At 39.7% G+C, this 17615-nt stretch overlaps 1 long non-coding RNA gene across 3 annotated transcripts; it reads left to right on the top strand.

Moving 5' to 3' along the window:
• Window positions 1-533: 533 nt before the first annotated feature.
• On the top strand, window positions 534-11381 carry LOC107179123. Of its 3 annotated transcripts, none has more exons than XR_006212907.1 (4): window positions 534-2175; window positions 2612-2736; window positions 9418-9567; window positions 10618-11381. It is a non-coding gene; the product is annotated as an uncharacterized LOC107179123 (long non-coding RNA). The 3 variants fall into 3 exon arrangements; XR_001509673.2 differs by having other exon boundaries at window positions 9433-9567; XR_001509674.1 differs by lacking the exons at window positions 534-2175; window positions 2612-2736 and adding an exon at window positions 7830-7912 and having other exon boundaries at window positions 9433-9567.
• The last annotated feature ends 6234 nt before the right edge of the window (window positions 11382-17615 follow it).

A 17615-nucleotide genomic window follows, 5' to 3' on the forward strand; every position in this document is an offset into this window, starting at 1 on the left:
ACTGGGGATTCACATCATTTATCTATAAAGTTTTATTAATCTACTACTGATGTTTAAAAGCCTACTTTAGATGTATTAAATCTATTTACTTGATAGTCTTGACATATTCTTGATATATTCTAACTTTGTACTAGGTTTACATCTAATATTTCAGGATTTTTATCTTATACCTGAAAATGTTTTCTCTGTGAAGATTATGTTTATGTGTTTTCATAAATTAAATGCAATCTCTTCTTTGAAAATAGGCACGAATCTTTGTGTTTAAACATGTTTTGTCAAAACCTTTTTTGGATTGACTTTATTTTGTTCTCTGTGCCATGGACACAACCAGATATGCTTGTCGATTGCATGATTATTGTCATGAACTCTCTTCAGATCATTCTCTTTTGAAAATATCAGTAGGAAGTAAATAATAGACCTTCTAGTCTTTTGTCATCTACAGACAGTTTGTATGCTTTGTTTTACTCCTGATGCTTCCATGAAAATACCTGGAATCAGCTGGAAGGCAGAGTGTTCCATATTTAACAAAGGATTGTCTTAAGAGCCTGGAGACTCTGCCAGATACTCTTGGGTGCAGGCTTCTGATGGCATTGTTTAACTATGAGATCATACCAGTGGACTGAGTCAGGAGTTCCAGACATCCAGTCAAGAAGTAGATGTGTTCCTGAGACTACTAACCCTGGATCAAGTGGAACAAGAATTATTACACAGGGCTGAATGAACTGATCATTCATGATTATGAGCTTTGTTTGGAACAGTGCTGATGCTCTCGTGTTCTATTTTCTGTATGTAAGGATGCACTTTCTCTCTTCTCTCAAGCTATCTAGCACTCACAACAATTTAGTAGACTGTGCTCTTGTGAAACACAAAGGAAACATTCCTCTTCTCTGCCCTGCCTCACCCTTCCAAATTCTGGGAAGTCTCGTGGAGTATCCCTGTTTTCGTGGCACTGTAGTTATTTGCATAGATTCAGTAAGAGCCTGTCCACCTTGTTAATAGGACATAACTGGAAGCATTGGTTAATCAAGGCTGGCTCTGCCTATAATGTCACAGTTGAGAATGACGCTCGTTTCGTCAGATGTGACCAGACGCTTTTCAGCAATTAAGGTTGACATGATGGGCCAATGCTTACAAAGTCCGTCTTGGGAAAACTGGCCTGGCAACCGGCTTTATAGGGTTCCCAGCCTTATAGGTGAGCAAGGAAGGTCACTTCCTGGCAGGCTCAGGAATCCTAGGCTATTTTGAGGACCTCAGGAAGAGAGGAATGCCCACCAAATCACTAGGTACTGCAGGTGGAAAATGATGGTAAAGTTTTGGCTTGGCTTCCTAGCCTCAAGAGGCTCTGAAAAGTCCAATCTGAGATTCTTTCTGAAAGCGTCCAGAGAAGCCAGTATAAGACCTACGTGGTACCACGTCGTTCTTGCTGCATCTATGTAAATAACCAGGCCACCTCCAGTGAGACCAGCCTTATTTTGTGACCAAGAGTCATCTTTCTTTGAGATTGTCTTTGATCAAGAGGGGAAAGGGACTGTAGAGAGCCTTTGGTGTTTCAATGGGAAACTATAGCATGCTCTTTTGGATTACTGGATTCTGACCCTATTCATTGCCTTTGAGCTATTTTGCACCTCTGTAAATTGCAGATCTATCTGGAAACTTTGTTTTGTCTGGTAACTAAGCTTTCTGTTTCCCTGTGCAAAAAGCAGTTTGATGTTTACTTCTAAATTGCACTGTGTTTTCTCACCTTGCACAACTTGTCAACCCTTAACCAGATTTTCAGTTCTTACAGTTTCCTTCAATATTTGGCTATAAACTAATCTTAGCCTCAAAATAAACTTTCCCATTTTTCTGCCTCCTTCTTGACTTGGAGTCATGAGAACTACAAACCGATTGCCAGGTTTTTATTGGGACTCTGAAATTGCCTTTGCTGGTCTTTGCCTCCAAAATCTGAAGAGTCACTGCAAGCTGAAGCCTAAGGACTTTTTATAAGATTGGAAGGACTCATCATCCCACCTGATCATTCATGGTCCAGCTCTTTCCATGCATAGGCCGCTGCTTGCACTACCAAGCAAGTGTGGAGAAATACTCAAGCCATCCATCCTTACTGGAGAAGAAACAATGCCGTGGACACCACCACCAATACAATTGACATCTCAGCTTCAAAAAACTCAGTCAGTGGTAAGAGACTGAATATACAAACAATCACCAGACCAGGTACAAAAATAGAGCTCTGACCCACAGCCTCTAGAGCAATTAGTCTAAGAAGCCCAATATAACCTATTCAATATCAGTCCCAAATCAGGACCTGGTCAATAATTGCCAGCTTCCCTAATTTTTGCCCTCACTTCTAACTTCTATGTCTAACAAATATATTCTAATCAATCATATAAGATGGTCCACTTCTAGTTAGTTCTCTAGCTTCTGAAAGCCGACTGCCTCTAATTAGCATTCACCTAAGGTCGTCCTGTTTTCCACTCCAGAGCTTTCCACAACTCTACCTGCATTTGAGTTTCTGCCCATCTCAGGTGATGGTGGTAATTCTCTTGCTATAGCAAGTTCTGAATGAACCGCATTTGTTTGTTTTCATTTGAGTGATCTTCATTTCTTACCACAGTTTTCTTGGAAGTTCCACCAAAATACAGTTGGCACTGACCATCACCGTGGCCTCCAGTCTTAGACCAGGCACCCAGAACCTGTTGTGCCTCACTGCTCACTGCTCATCAAGTCCACAACGACGTGGTAAGTCATCACAGGCCTGAACTCTACACTTCGTGTTGAGTTCCTTGGTCTTTCTTCTGAGTTTTGTAGCCAGGTTTTGTTATTGGTGCCATTTGTTTGTATCATTGGTGGAATCAAGCCATTCTTTTCATCCCTTTTTGTTTGCATTTGTGTTACTGCTCCGTGGGTTGCTGTCTAAAAGTGCTGTAGGTCACAAGGAGAATCATATGGTAGAACACAGGCATATGCCTTCGGAGCATATTTTTCATGGCAGCCTCACACACCAATGAGTTTGCCATTCTTACAAGAACTGCCCATTTGGACAAACTTTGTTGTAAGTCACCCAATAAAACTGGATGAGGTTCTTTCCATCTCAAGATTTTGTCCTTTGGGCTTTTTCCCCCCTTTTTGATTCAGAGAGAGCATTCTCTCTGATATTCCACATGCCAGAGGGCACACATTGTCGAGTCTGTGTTTGAAGGTGACCAATCATGAGTTTGGGTTTTGGAATATGCGTTGCACACACATTTCATTTCTACCAGCATTGGCAGCTCTCATGGGATCATTTAAATCTAAATCATCTCCTCTTCTGGGAAAACTCTTGTTTCACATATCCACTCTCAAGACAGTCCTTACTCTTGTACTTATCTTTCCAAATGTTGTAATTTTCCCAAGTATGAATTAAGCCTTTAGTGGGCATTTGACTTGGGGCATTTGACTTCAAAACATTGTTCATTTGAAAGGTTCCTTAGAAAAGAAAGGAATACGATTTCTCAGTACATACGGGCAGCATCTTTTGATTGGTACACAGAGACCTCCAGACAAAGTTTAAATAAAAAATTACTTCACCAAAAGTTTCTTTGGCCAAGGCTATGAGGAATTTGACAAACTTAAGGAACAACAAAGTACTTTCTCTAGTAAATCCTCTTTCTTGTCCTTCAGCTGCTTCCCTATATCCTACTCTCCTTTTTCCCTCTTATCATTTCAATCTCTTTCCTCTGTCGACACCTCCATCTGCTTGTCCAGACCCTTTCCCCAACTCTTAAAACTACCAAAACCAGTTGCCTCTAAAAATCCATCCTTCTCATGTGCTAGGTATGCAGGGAACTATAGAATCTAAACCTTGCACTGAAGCTCTAATTCTTAGAATTCTAAAGATTTCTCTAAACTTAGGTAAGACCAGCAAATACCCATAAAAATTTTTTAGAATTCAACTTGTACACATGTTGGTTGGAAACTCAGATGCTTACTTCCGTATGGCAAATGCTGATTGGACCTACCCAATAAGGGACCTATAAGAACCCCCTTTTCACATTAAGCTTGAGGCTCAAAAAGAAGCTCAAAAAGCAAGCTAGGTAAAGTCTCCTGAACACCATACATAAAACATTTTTAATAAACGGTCATTGGACCATAATTCCATGTGATAAAAGTAAAGATGAAACAATGGGATATTTTTTAGGATAGACTAGAAAATATCTTCCAAAAATGTGTGGGAGTGAGAGATGCTGATTGAACAGCAGCCCTTTCATCTCATTTTGTCAATGTTGCTGAACCTGAGATTGGGCACCTAATTCAAAGAAAGAAATTAGAATGGGAAATAGCCCCTTTATCTGAACTAAAACACCTGACCTAACATTTTGAAATGGCTTTAGAATAAAAATAAGACAAGACTTAAAATAACCTTGGGCCCTGAAGATCAAACAGCTAAGTAGACCACTACCTATTGATAAGGACATTTGTAGATATTGTAGAAAAAAAGGAGGGGCACTGGAAAAAAAAATGTCTCATCTTAACAAAAGAAAAACCAAAATGAAAAAAATCCCTCAACTCAGATTAATAAGGAAGGAAAATGCGTTCAATAGTCTGGACTACTTTTAAACAAAGTGAATTATAAATATAGATGGTCAACCTCATTAATTCTTGGTAGATATGGGTACTGCTTTATGTTCAATCCTACCTCTTTCTCAACACATTCCTCAGAGAAAACATAGCACACACAGGAGCAGGTATCTCAAATAATCTGCAGCCATTAGCTGTAACCCTGTGTCCTTAACTGAAAAACATTCTTTTTGTCCTGTGATGCCACCCTTGCAAAGTTAATAAGGGGATATTTACTTTGCAAATGCGCACGAGAGGAGCTATATATTGAAATTCCAGAGGACTCCTCTATTCATAATCAAATTGCATCTGCTCTGGATATACCTTTGCCTTCTCCGTCATATTTAATACATACCTCTGATAAAAATCTTGACATCATAACTGACACCTTATGGACTAAAAATGCCAACATCAGAATTGGAATGGAATTGGAGGTGAATCTATTAAAATTCAGATAGATCATACCAAACCATTACCCTAACTTTCCCAGTATCCTTTGAGGCCAGACACACAAAGGAAGAGCTCAAACCTAGCTTTAAAAACCTTCTTCTCAAAGATCTTTTCATAGTCTGCACTAGCCCTTGCTACACTCTCATCCTGCCAAAAAAGAAACCAAATGGATGAAGATATAAATTGTTCAAGACTTCAAGACCATCAACAAAATTGTTATCTTTTGTTTCCGTGTAGTATGCAATTCAAATACCATCTAATCTGCCTACCGCCTCTGGCTTCATTGTTCATTTGAAAGGATCTTTGCTTTGCCTTTTTCAGCATGCCTCTAGACCATGCCTTCCACTGAGGAGGACCACAATATCCTTGGGCAGTCATGCCTCAGGGGTGCACTGAAGCCATCGACCACTTTTCCCCAGGTCTTTAATCAAGATTTATAAGATCCAAATTTCCCTTGTGATTTAGTTCTGATATAATATAATATAACATAATAATCTCTTACTTTGTTCAGAGGACAAGGAAGCTTGTGAAAAGAATCTTTTACTTACTCTCAGCCTTAGCAGAAAAGGAACATGATGCTTCAAAAGATAAATTACAAATGTTCCGCAATACAGTCCATTATTTAGGAAATGACCTATGTAAGAAAGGGAAATATTCTCCTGATAGATTAAAGACTATCCAAATTTATCCTAGACCTCTTTCAAGCTGACAACTGGGAGGATTTCTAGGTTTAATTGGAAATTGCAGGCAATGGGTACCAAACTTTTCTGTGATTGCAACATGTCTTTATGAATTGTCTAAGTCTTTGGTAAGAGACTCAGATCTGGGAGCCCAGATATAAATAGGCCTTGTGTACCTAAAGAAGGCCCTTCAATGGCCTCCTTCTTCAGGTATTCCTAACTAGAAAGCCATTTCATTAAATTGTGCATGAACAATTTGAAGAAGCCCTTAGGGTTTCAATTCAATTTCATGGGAATCATCAAAAGCCAGTTGCTTACTATTGTCTCACCCTTGACCCTATTGTAAAGGCTTTTTCCCTCTTGACTTAAGGTAATCGGTGCCATCACAAAAGTCGCCAGTGCTTCTGCTGAACTAGTTCTAGGCTCTCCACTTACTCTCATGGTTCCTCATGCGACACAGACATTACTATTGACTGAGAACACACAACACTTTTCAGCCAACTGATTAACCTCTGAAGAGATTCTGTTAACTCTCTCCTCTTTACTCTTCACCCTTGAGACAACCTGAATCCATGCCACTCTCCTGCTCCTAAAAGAATTGCAACAGCTTGATTGTCTTACTTCAGTTAGGGAGCTATCTGTACCTCACAGATGCACAATGTATTAAAGATCCCACTGAGAAATCTGACCTAATATTATTTGCTGAGGGAGCGTATCTCAACTGAAACTGGAGATTATCAAGCAGGAAATGCTATCAGTAGTTTAAGAAGATGCTTCTTTAGAATATAGTCCTCTACCTGAAGTAAAATCAGCCCAGATGGCAAAACTTAACTGCCCTTCCTAGAGCTTTTCCACTCGCTAATGATCAGAGAATACATATGTGTATATATACGAACAGCAGATCTGCTTTTGGAGTAGTACAAGACTCTGGGATGCCTTCTTCGTAACAAAGGGGGTTCTCAGCTCTGCTGGTATCCTCCTAAAAATGGACAACAAGTTATGGAATTTTTAGATGTCCTCCTACTTCCTAGAGGGATGGCTACTATAAAGATTGAAGCCCATGTAAAAAGAGATAATACAGAAGCTAAAGAAAATGCTGTAGGAGATCATTATGCTAAAAACTCTCCTTAACCAAAGTTATAAGCCTACCGAAACCCTCAAAGGATATATCTCTAGAAGGATTCAAAGAGGCCATTAAAAATATCAACGTATGGCGTCCGATTTTGAAAAGGAAGGATCTGGTTGTATCTTTCACTCAGATAATCTCTGGAGTGCTCAAGATGGCAGTGTGGTTAAACCAGATAAATTCAAGTGGATATTAACTACATTTCTTCATGAAACTACTCATTACAGACAAATTGATCATCTTAACATAGGTGAGAAAATTTTCAAATGATAGCTGAGGTTATTTTCAGGTCATGTGTTACCTGTCAACAACCTAATCCTGGAAAATCTGTAAAGGGGAGACACAGCGAGGACCTCAGTGGGACTTTGAACATCTTGAGATGGATTTTAACTGGCATCAACTTCTATGATATTTGAATATTTTTAGTTATTGTACATCTGTATTCAGGATGGGCTGCAGCATTTCTTTGCTGAAAAGCTACAGGTCTTATGGTCACTAAAAAGCTGCTTGATTTTGTGTTTTCAGCCTGAGGCATCTCGACTTTTATATCAAGCGATCAGGATGTGCACTTACCAGACACCCTTGTGAGAAAATTCTGTAAGATGTTACCCTTACTTATAAACTATACTGTTCTTATCACCCACAATCTTCTGAAAAGGTTGAAAAGACTGATGAAGATCCTTGAATTTAAATTAACAAAACTTTCAGAAATCCTCGAGTTCTCTTGTCAAAGACACTCTCACTAGGTCTTACGGCTCTACAGTTCACTCCCTCTGGGACACATCAATTATCCCCCTGTGAATTGGTAACTGCAAGATCCATGCATTTGGGAATTTTATCTCTGATATTAGACTCCACCCTACTTCATGGTGACATGGCAAAAAATTTACAAGGGGCTCTTGTATTACACCCAGTTCTATCACCAGTGGTTAAGGGTACCTCCCCAAAACATTTTTCTGAATCACCTACCTCTTCATGATCTTCCGCTAGGATATTTTGTCTGTTGGAAGAAACATCAGAGGAAATCTGCTGCCTTTGATCTCAATGGAAGGAACTTTATCAGGTACTATTAGCAACAAATACAACAGTGAAATGCCAGGGAGCCAATGCTTGGTTTCACGCTTAACAATTAAGGAAGCAATTCAGAATTCTGCACAATTACAAAGTTACTTTAATAGGGGAATTTAAATTGAGGATACTCTGAGATCTTGTAGACACAAATGATCTTTGGAAGGAAACAGCTCACCTAATCTCTTTGGAACAAGCAGATGGCTTCAGACAATGAATAGTTTCTGCCCAGGGTGTTGGACCAAGACTGTCTGATTCCTGTTTTATCTATCTACTACTAATAATTATCCTTATTTTCTATAGATCCTTGGTTGCTATTCACACATAAAGGCTCTTTCTCTCCTTTTTCCATCCTTATATAATTGTTAGGCCAGAACATACTCATTCTAATGCCATCATTAGACTATCTCAAACAGTAGCTACTGCCTGTGGTCTTACTGACAGCCGGATATGCCATCTATCACTGTATCCCATTATAAAACCTCTGAGGAATTCCATTCTCACCAAATGAGACTATAAGGAATGGTCTAATGAGACTATAAGGAATGATGTTTCCATTTGCACTTACATGGAAAAATGACCTTAAACAAATAAGCCTGTGACTTTATCAGTGTCCATGTATGCAAAAGAACCAATTATTGCAATCAGTCAGACCCTATATAATTTTAAACTTTATTTCCCACAACTTTCTAAGGGCAATGGACCAAATGCTTGCCATCTAGAAGAAATTAACAGGAACCCAAATATGTACCCCAACTGATAGAAGGCATTAGTTTTGACCTCATGATACATATAACTCATTATTCCCTAGATCTCCCGTGTCCCTACCAAGTACTACTTTCTTTGTAATCAGGATTCCTGATTCTGTTTGTTTCAGACTAACACCTTTAAGAGCAGTAGTCCAATGCTTGTCTGTGGACCGAAACCTTAATTCTATAAATCACCATGGCTAGAAATTCCAGACATAGGTTGAAAAATGAAGCCACTCTTGATTATTCAGGACACTACCTGTAGGAATTACTGATTCATGGTTCATGATACTATTCCCATCAGTGGGAATCATACAAGTAGAAAAAGGTGTAAGAAACCTCACTAATTTGCATAACTTACTAATGATACCATCTCTCGCTTAGACGGAATACAGATCACTTTCAACTCATTGGCATGAGTGAAATGTCTACTCATTGGTGGCCAATTGCATTGCTGTAAATTTCTTTTAAGCTAGTCATAATGGCACTTGTGCTATTGCTAATAGTTCTTACTGTACTTGGATTAACAAAATAGGGTGGAACAGGCTATACATTGCTTAAGGAGAATGCTATTTGGCTATCTAAAGTTAGTCCTCATGGCCTATGATATTTGTTCTCTTGGCTTGGGTTGGGCAACTGGGATTTGTTTTGAAGCATTTTATAGGGACTATTAATTGTTTTTGTTTTTGGTCATGCGATCATTATGCTGAACTGTTGTATTCTATCCAGAGTCTTAAATGTTCTCACACAGCCGTTCTCTCATCAGATGATCCCAATGATGACAAAACAACTGAAAGGTCAGGAAGATCTCGCGTACAGTTGACTATGGAGGTGACTAACAATCTCTGAGCAGCGCAGATCTGGATCACTAGCTTTCTCTGAATTGGCCAACTTCTTGCAAGTGAGTTAATGATTGAAATGAGGAACTGGGAGACTGACTGTACATACAGGCAATGGCCAGACTCTCAGACTATAAAAACAGAGTTCTGATCCACAGCCTCAGTAGCAATCAGCCTGGCAGGCCAACTCACCATTTCTGCAGCAACTGCCCCAAATGGTCGGGTCTTGATTAATAACCACCTGATTCCCTAAGTTTTGTCCCTCATTTCCAAAAAAAGTAAAAAATGTTCCCCTAATTAGTTAGGGGAACTAATAGCATGCCCTAACTCGAGTTAGTCTCATTCTAATTTCTTCATGCCAACAGCATCCTATCAGGGCGTACCTAGTCTTTCTTCCCTTTTATTTCACCATACAGCTGGTCCACTAAGTTGTGCCTTGAGTCTCTGCCAAGTATAAGTGATGGTGGCTGACTTCCATATGGTCGCAAGTTCTGAATAGTCTTTGCTTGTTCTCATTTGGGCGGCCTTCATTTATTTCCGTAGAAGTGCTGCTTAATCAAAAGATTTTCTTCCACCAGCCTTTTGGAATCCACTAAACCTGTGACTCACAAGGTTGACTCCTAGTTCTTTGCTTTAATTCCATCTTTACAAAAAAAGTTGATTTATTTATTTTGAGAGAGACAGAGAGCATGTGCTGAAGGGGCAAAGAGAGAGGGAGAGAGAGACAGAGAGAGAGAGAGAGAGAGAGAGAGAGAATCACTAGCAGTTTCCACAGCGTAAGTGTGGAGCCTGATGCAGGGCTTGAACTCACGAACTGTGAGATCATGACCTGGGCCAAAATTGAGAGTCAGACCGACTGAGCCACCCCATTTTTTAAAAATGTTTATTTATTTTGAGAGATAGGGGGAGGGGAGGAGGGGAAGAGAGAGAGGGAGAGAGAGAATCCCAAGCAGGCTCCGCACTGGCAACATAGAGCCTGAGTCGGGGCTCAGACTCACAAACCAAGAGGTCATGACCTGAGCCAAAATCAGGAGTCAGACGCTTAACCAACTGAGCTGTCCAGGTGCTCCAATTCCATCTTTTATATTGATATTTTTTGTTTTTCATCTCAGATAACCCTGTTTAAGATGTCCGGACTTCAAGATCCTAAAACAATTGACCTTTGCTATAACCTCTCAACAGATGGTCCAGCTTATTTTACGGGAACAACACCAACAAAAGTCCTAGACAGATCCTGCTTTGTCTCACTCAGGAGGTTTATGCTGGTCTTTTACTTGTTTAGGTCAGTTTATTATATTCATTCTTATTGAACAAAAGGAGGGTTTGACAGTGTCAGCTCTGTGTTTATCTGAGCTCTGTATTCCTGGAAAGCATTGATGGTTAATAAATCCCCCATCTTTTGTGTTCAGTTTCTTACTGAAAAGAGCCACCACCCTTCTGCATACCATTTATGGAAGACTCCTCATCCATTTTTTCTCGTGACTCCAATAAGAGTCGTGTGTCAAGGTGTCTATGGAAAATTGATTTTTGGCAAAGATGCCAGCACCATTCAAAGGCAAAAGCATAGTGCTTTCAACAAATGATTCTGGGACAACTGGATACAGTCACACACAGGAGAATGAAGTTGGATCTTTACCTCACCACTATATAAAAAATAACTCAAAGTGAATCAAAAATCCAAGTCTAAGAGCTAAAACTGTGGGATTCTTAGAAGAAAACATAGAGGTAAATGTTCATGACATCAGGTGTGGCAATGGAATTTGAGATATGACTCCAAACACAAGCAACAAGACAAAAAAGCAGATAAATTGAGCTTCATTAAAATTAAAAAATTTGTGGGATGCCTGATGGCTCGGTTGGTTAAGGATCAGATTTCAGCTGAGGTCGTGATCTCACATTTCGTGGGTTCGAGCGCCATGGCGGGCTCTGTGCTGATAGAGCACAGGCTCTAAGGAGCCTGGAGCCTGCTTCAGATTCTTCTCCACCTCTCTCTGCCCCTCCCCCGCTCACACTCTGTCTCTCAAAAAAGAATAAAAAACATTAAAAAATAAAAAATATATTAAAACTTTTGTGCTTCAAAAGATACTATCAAGAAAGTGAAAAGACAACCTAAAGACTATAGCTATATTTGAAAATTGTGTATCTGATAAGGAACTTGTATCTAGAATATATAAAGAATTCTTACAATTCAGTAATAAAAATGACAAATAACCTAGTTTAAAAAGGCAAAGGATTTGAATGGACATTTCTCCAAAGATGACATACAAATGGCTGATAAGCATATGAAAATATGCTGTAGATCATTAGTCATCAAGTAAGTGCAGATCAAAACCACAATGAGATATTACTTCAAACCCACTAGCCTAGAATCAAAAGGTAGGTCAATAACAAGTGTTGGCAAGGATGTGGAGAAACTGAAACCCCTCTAGATTGCTAGTGGGAAGGCAATGTCATTACTACAGAAAACAATCTGACAGTTTCTTCAAATGATTTACCCTATGATCCAGACATTCCACTCCTAGAGATACGGCCAAAGGGGAAAAAAAAAAAAACCTATGTCTACACAAAAAGTTGTACACAAATGTTTACAGCAACAATATTCATAATAGCCAAAAGGTAGAATCAACCCAGTGTCCAACTGGATATTTGGATAAACAAAATAATGATACATCCATACAATGAAATATTATTTGGCCATGAAAAGGAAAGAATGACTGACATATGCTATAACACGGACAAATCTTGAGCGCATTAAACTAAGTAAAAGATGCCAGTGACAAAAGACCACATATTGTATTATCCGTTTATATGAAACGTCCAGAATAAGAAAATGTAAAAAGATAGAAAATGAGATAATGGTTGCTTAGGGCTGGAAAGGATGGTGGGTGGGGAAGGGATGGGAGGTGATAGCTAAATCCGATGTTCTTTTCTTAAATTGAGATGACAAAAATATTCTAAAATTGATTGTAAGGATGGTTTCAAATCTGTAAATAAAAATAATTGTGCCTTTTAAATGAGTGAATTTTATGGTATGTGAATTATGTCTCAAGAGAGCTGTTAAGACACAAGGAGACAAATGGCCCATGTTTGCAGATGTTTAGTAGCCTGTTTCCTGAATACAGGAAGTTGGGAGCCCAGTTTGAACTACCTTTGTCCCTTGTGTTTCACAGTGCCAGCATTTTCACTAATACGATTCTCTTAATTCTGTGGGTTTTTACGAAGTTGGGAAGTTCACTCTATGCCACGAAACTGCGTCCATAATTATTTTAGAGGCAGATCTTCTAATTCTGACTGCCTAAGCGAATGCAGAGGGCCAGGGCTTTTGTCTTCCTGAGAGCGTCTACTGGGCACCACTTTCAGTATTTAAAGATCTTAGCAAAGGTGTTACAGTTACTGCTATACAACAAACCATACCAAAACCTAGTGAATTAACACAATCATGATTTTTAATATGTCTGATCGTTTCGTGGATCAGCCTGGAGATTCCCAAGCCGATTCTGCCTGCGCTCACATATGTGTTGTTTCAGCTAGAGATTTGGCTGGACTGGAAGGTGCAAAATGACCTCACTCACATGTTTGACCCTTGGTTCTGGCCTTTGGCTGAGATTCTTCAGTTTTTTCTCCATATGACCTCTCATCTGCCAGTAGGCTAGTTCAGCTGCCTTCCCTGGCTAAGGGAAGTTTTCCAAGAGAACCGAAGCAGAAGATGCAAAGCCTTTTAAAGCTCAACCCCGGAAGTTGCATTATGTCATTTCCACCATATTCCATTGGCCAAAGCAAGTTATACTGGTCTAGATTCAAGAGGATGGAAAAACAGATTCCACAACCAGACGGCGGGCAAAGGGAAAGCCGCTCTGCAACATATCTTTGTCTTACTGAGATAGGAAGGGTTAGGGACGTTAAACAACTTCTGCAGTCCTTACAAGGATTTTGGACTTTATTGCTTGGAGCATCTCTAAAATATACTAGTAACAGAGAATTATATGATCAGTTTGTGTTTTAGAGAGATAACTCTGAGAGCAGTGTGGAAGATGAACTGAAGAGAGGAAAGACAGAAGTTAGGCACAGTGTATTTAGAAAAATAATGCAGTTGTCCACCTGGAGATGACAAGGGCTTGAAGAGAGATTGAATGAGGAGATGGCTTATGGATTTTTAAATCTGACTCAGTGTTAGGCAAGTGTCAAGATTTTATATAGCATGACAACTCACTATACCATGACTATATGTATATGTAATAAATTACATATAACATCTCTAGTAATACATATATGTGTTGTAAAACTATATCAAGTGAAAGGAAGGGAATGGTGAGCACAGAGTTTGGGATGATGACTGTCTTAGATGAGGGATGTAAACTATTATAAAAGTTTTGGATTTGTGATTGGGTAGTAGATTCATATGTGCTTATTATATTGCTACAAAAAGAGAAAGCAAAGAGAAAGAGTTGTAGACCAAAGGTGTAAGCATAGTGTGAAACAGGGATTGTTCTTTATATATCTGATCCATGAAGGAAAATGATAATGCTGATCTGCTTTGTGGATCTCCAGTGAGATGGGTTAGTATGTACTATGCAGCATTTCCCCACCTTGCTTGCTCCAGAATCATTTGTCCACAGATGAAGTGTGGAAGCTGCCAAGGCACTTATTTCACAGATGAGGAACATGAGTTTATGAGATGTAAAACAAACTTGCTCTTCTTTCTTATTCTGTTTTCTTTCTCCCTCCCTCCCTCCCTCCCTCCCTCCCTTCCTTCCCTCCTTCCTTCCTTCCCCTCTTTCCTTCCCTTCCTTCCTTCCTCTTCTCCCTCCCACCCTCCATCTCTTCTTTCTTCTTTCTTTCTTTCTTTCTTTCTTTCTTTCTTTCTTTCTTCCTTTCGGTGATTTGTCTTATCTTTTTTAGTTAATAGCTAGTCAATGCCATTCAATAAGTCTGAGTACTTTAAAAGGTCCTGAGAATACCATAAAAGAGTACAAACCACATTCTAGTCTCCAGAGATGTGATGTCTAGGACAATGGCTATAAGTTACCTGTGGCTTTAAGCACTTGAACTGTGGATAGTATAACCAAGGAACTAAATTTCCGATTTTATATAATTTTAACAATTTGTTAACAATTAAAATATTTTTCCATTAAATATAACCATTGTTTCAGTGTGACTGCACTTCACTTAACATCTTGAAAATTTAGCATCCAAGTTGATATGTGCGATAAGCATAAGATACACATTGAACCTGGAATATGGTTAGACAAACAGATTTTAGAAGCAAAAAAGATCCATTATGTTTTGGACATGTGGGAAGAGGATTTATTATAAGGAAAGAATTTAAAATATTGCATTAATAATCTTTATATTTATCCCCTGAGAAAACGATACTTTTTAACATATTAGGCCAAATAAAATTTATGATTAAAACTAATCTCACCTTTCTTACTATTTTTAATACGGCTGCCAGAAAAATTAAAATTCCGTATATTGCTCTTATTTGCTTGTAGTTGACAGCACTGCCCTGGGATCTTTTTATTTCTTAGGCAAAAATACAAAGCATGAACTTTGAAAAACCGTACCTGCCATGTGACCTCATGAACATCAAAAGAGAAAAATGTCCTTCTCTGGCTCTCTGACTTTTTAAGTTGTTAGCCGTCATTGACTCTCCCTAATGTGGGTGGTCACAGCCTGGGGTCGGCGAGGTCTATTCCCAGCACCAAACAGAGGCTATGGAGTAGAAGGTCAGAGGGGTCTGTTTGGGGCAGTGTCATCTAGACAGACAGCTCTCATGACTGAGGAGAGGCCGCGGCTTGGCTTCTCTGTTTAATCAATCTTGGCAGCCCTTTATCGCTTGCTTGACTAAAACATGGCAGGGATTATTGCTTTAAAGGACATTTCTCTATCAGTTCTTTGCAGAGCAGAGAATTCTCGGGGCCACACAAATTACCTGTGGATATGCCAATGATGCAAAAGGCAGGAGTGATGGGTGGGAAGAATAAAACAGAAATGTAAGAGCTCAAAAGCAACCCAAGCCCTCTCGTCATGGGGTCAGGATGTCACTCAGAGTACCGGGTCTCTCTTTAGAGTCTGAATTTGATCCTCTCAGAGAGGAGACACGTAGGGATAGAAGAAGTAGTCCAGACAGGGTGTGTGTGTACGCAACACAAACATATATAACCTAAAAAATTGTGCCCTTCCAAATGAAGACCCACACCATAAATGTCTGATTTCATTGAACAAACATTTACCCAGTGCCTGACACAAGACGGTGGTTTGGTTGTAGATGGAAGGCAAAGAGGAATCAAGGATAAATACTGGCCTGAGTACTCAAACTGGCCAGTTTCTGGCCTGAGCAACTTGGTTGTGTCATTTACTGAGATGCCGAAGGTTTGGATCCAAGGTCGAGGAGATAGAAATGAGAGCCGCTGTGGACCTGTAAATTCGGTAAAAATCTCTTGATCTGGTTGAGCTTTCGTTGTGTTTTGCTTGAAATCTTCTCCAGATGACTCCACAGGGCAGCCAGGGTTGAGAACACTGGGATCTCATGGGTCTGGAATACGGTGGGATAAATAGGTTTCAGAAGAAAAACGATCCACTCTATTTCGGACATATGAAAAAGAAGAAATGAGTCCGATTCAGGGATCCGAACCGAAGCCTCAGCCCTGTAATCTTGCAGAGGTGCTACCCCATTTAGTCTGTTTGCTCACCTATGAAATGAAGAGGTTGGACTAGTGCAATCTCTTAGCTGCTCCTAGGTGACTAGAGATCCCCATCTTTGCCAATATTCTCAGAGTGGTACAAGGTATGGCACAGTGGTTAAAAACATGGATTTGAACCCAGCACTACCACCTCCCACGTCTCTGATACCAGACATATCAACCTGTCTTATGATGGATTTCCTTGGCTGAAAGAAAACAAAAAGGATCGCAGTACCTAACACCCCAAGTCCTTACAAAGGCTGAACAAATCGATACCCATGAAGTACTTAGCACAATGACTCTCACCTCAAAGCTGGTCAGTGAACGTGGCTCATTACTGTTATGCCCTTTTACGTTGTTATTTACCTTGTCTGATTCAGTTGATTTTACATACTTGGCTAATTTCTCTACAGATTCGCAAGGACATATTTTACCCCATGCTCGAACTAAAACAGGAGATTACAAAAACCTCCACAATGAGTGGAGTTAATTATCATTCATTCTCCACCCTCAGAATCTGTAAGACTGTACCTGAATAGTGGAATTATCCCTGGGAGCTTTCCAAAGCATTTCAGTACAAAATCTTTACTTAAAAAAGAGAAAATAAATCTCCCGTAAGAATACATTACTTCATTTGGAAAGTACAACAGTAATAATTGCTTTATTCACTTACAACAATTTCACCATCCCAAACTTACCCGCAAACACGTATCTTTTGGTCTGGAAGTCTCACTGCCAGAGAGCTTATTTACACATTTTGCGAGGAGGGGAAGAGAAGGAGTAGACATTCATCGTGCTAAGCCTTGTGCTGTGCTTTTTAATTAGATTTTTAACAGCCAGGCAACGTTTCGAATGCATAGACTCTTTTGACCCTTAAAAACATCTATTTTAGGTGTATGTAATTATTTACTTCTAAAAGTGGGTGCTGGGTGCACAGATTTGTGTTCTGTTTTTCTACACCTTTCCCTACGTCTGAAATGGTTCATCAGGCTTTTGTTTTGCAGCGGCATCTGCTGCGTGACCCCAGTCTCACAAAGAACCACGTTGCTTCTTGGTGCTACGTTCAGACCTCTTGTGCCTTATTTTGTCTTTTTCCACACTTATTTATGTTTGGGGGATAAATGCTAAATGCACATTTAGTGCCTGCCCAGGAGGCATTTCTGGCCTGCTGGGCAGTTTCTGAGGCCACTTCAGTAATCACTCCTTCTGTTGAAAACACACTGGGAAGTTGCATGACCCGGACTGCCGTGCGCCAAGCTGGAGCCTGGTTGGACTAAATCGTTTTGGATTCAGGAGGACCGTTTCCCATCAGGAAGACTGGAATTAACTAGCCACAGTCAGCATGTCCCCACAGAAGACAAATGCCTCTCCAGTAACAGCCCTTTCAGCCGGTAAATAGACCTGACATTTAGGCATCTATCGCTCCT

The sequence above is a fragment of the Panthera tigris genome, chromosome F2, assembly GCF_018350195.1.
Source record: "Panthera tigris isolate Pti1 chromosome F2, P.tigris_Pti1_mat1.1, whole genome shotgun sequence".
Lineage (NCBI taxonomy): Eukaryota > Metazoa > Chordata > Mammalia > Carnivora > Felidae > Panthera > Panthera tigris.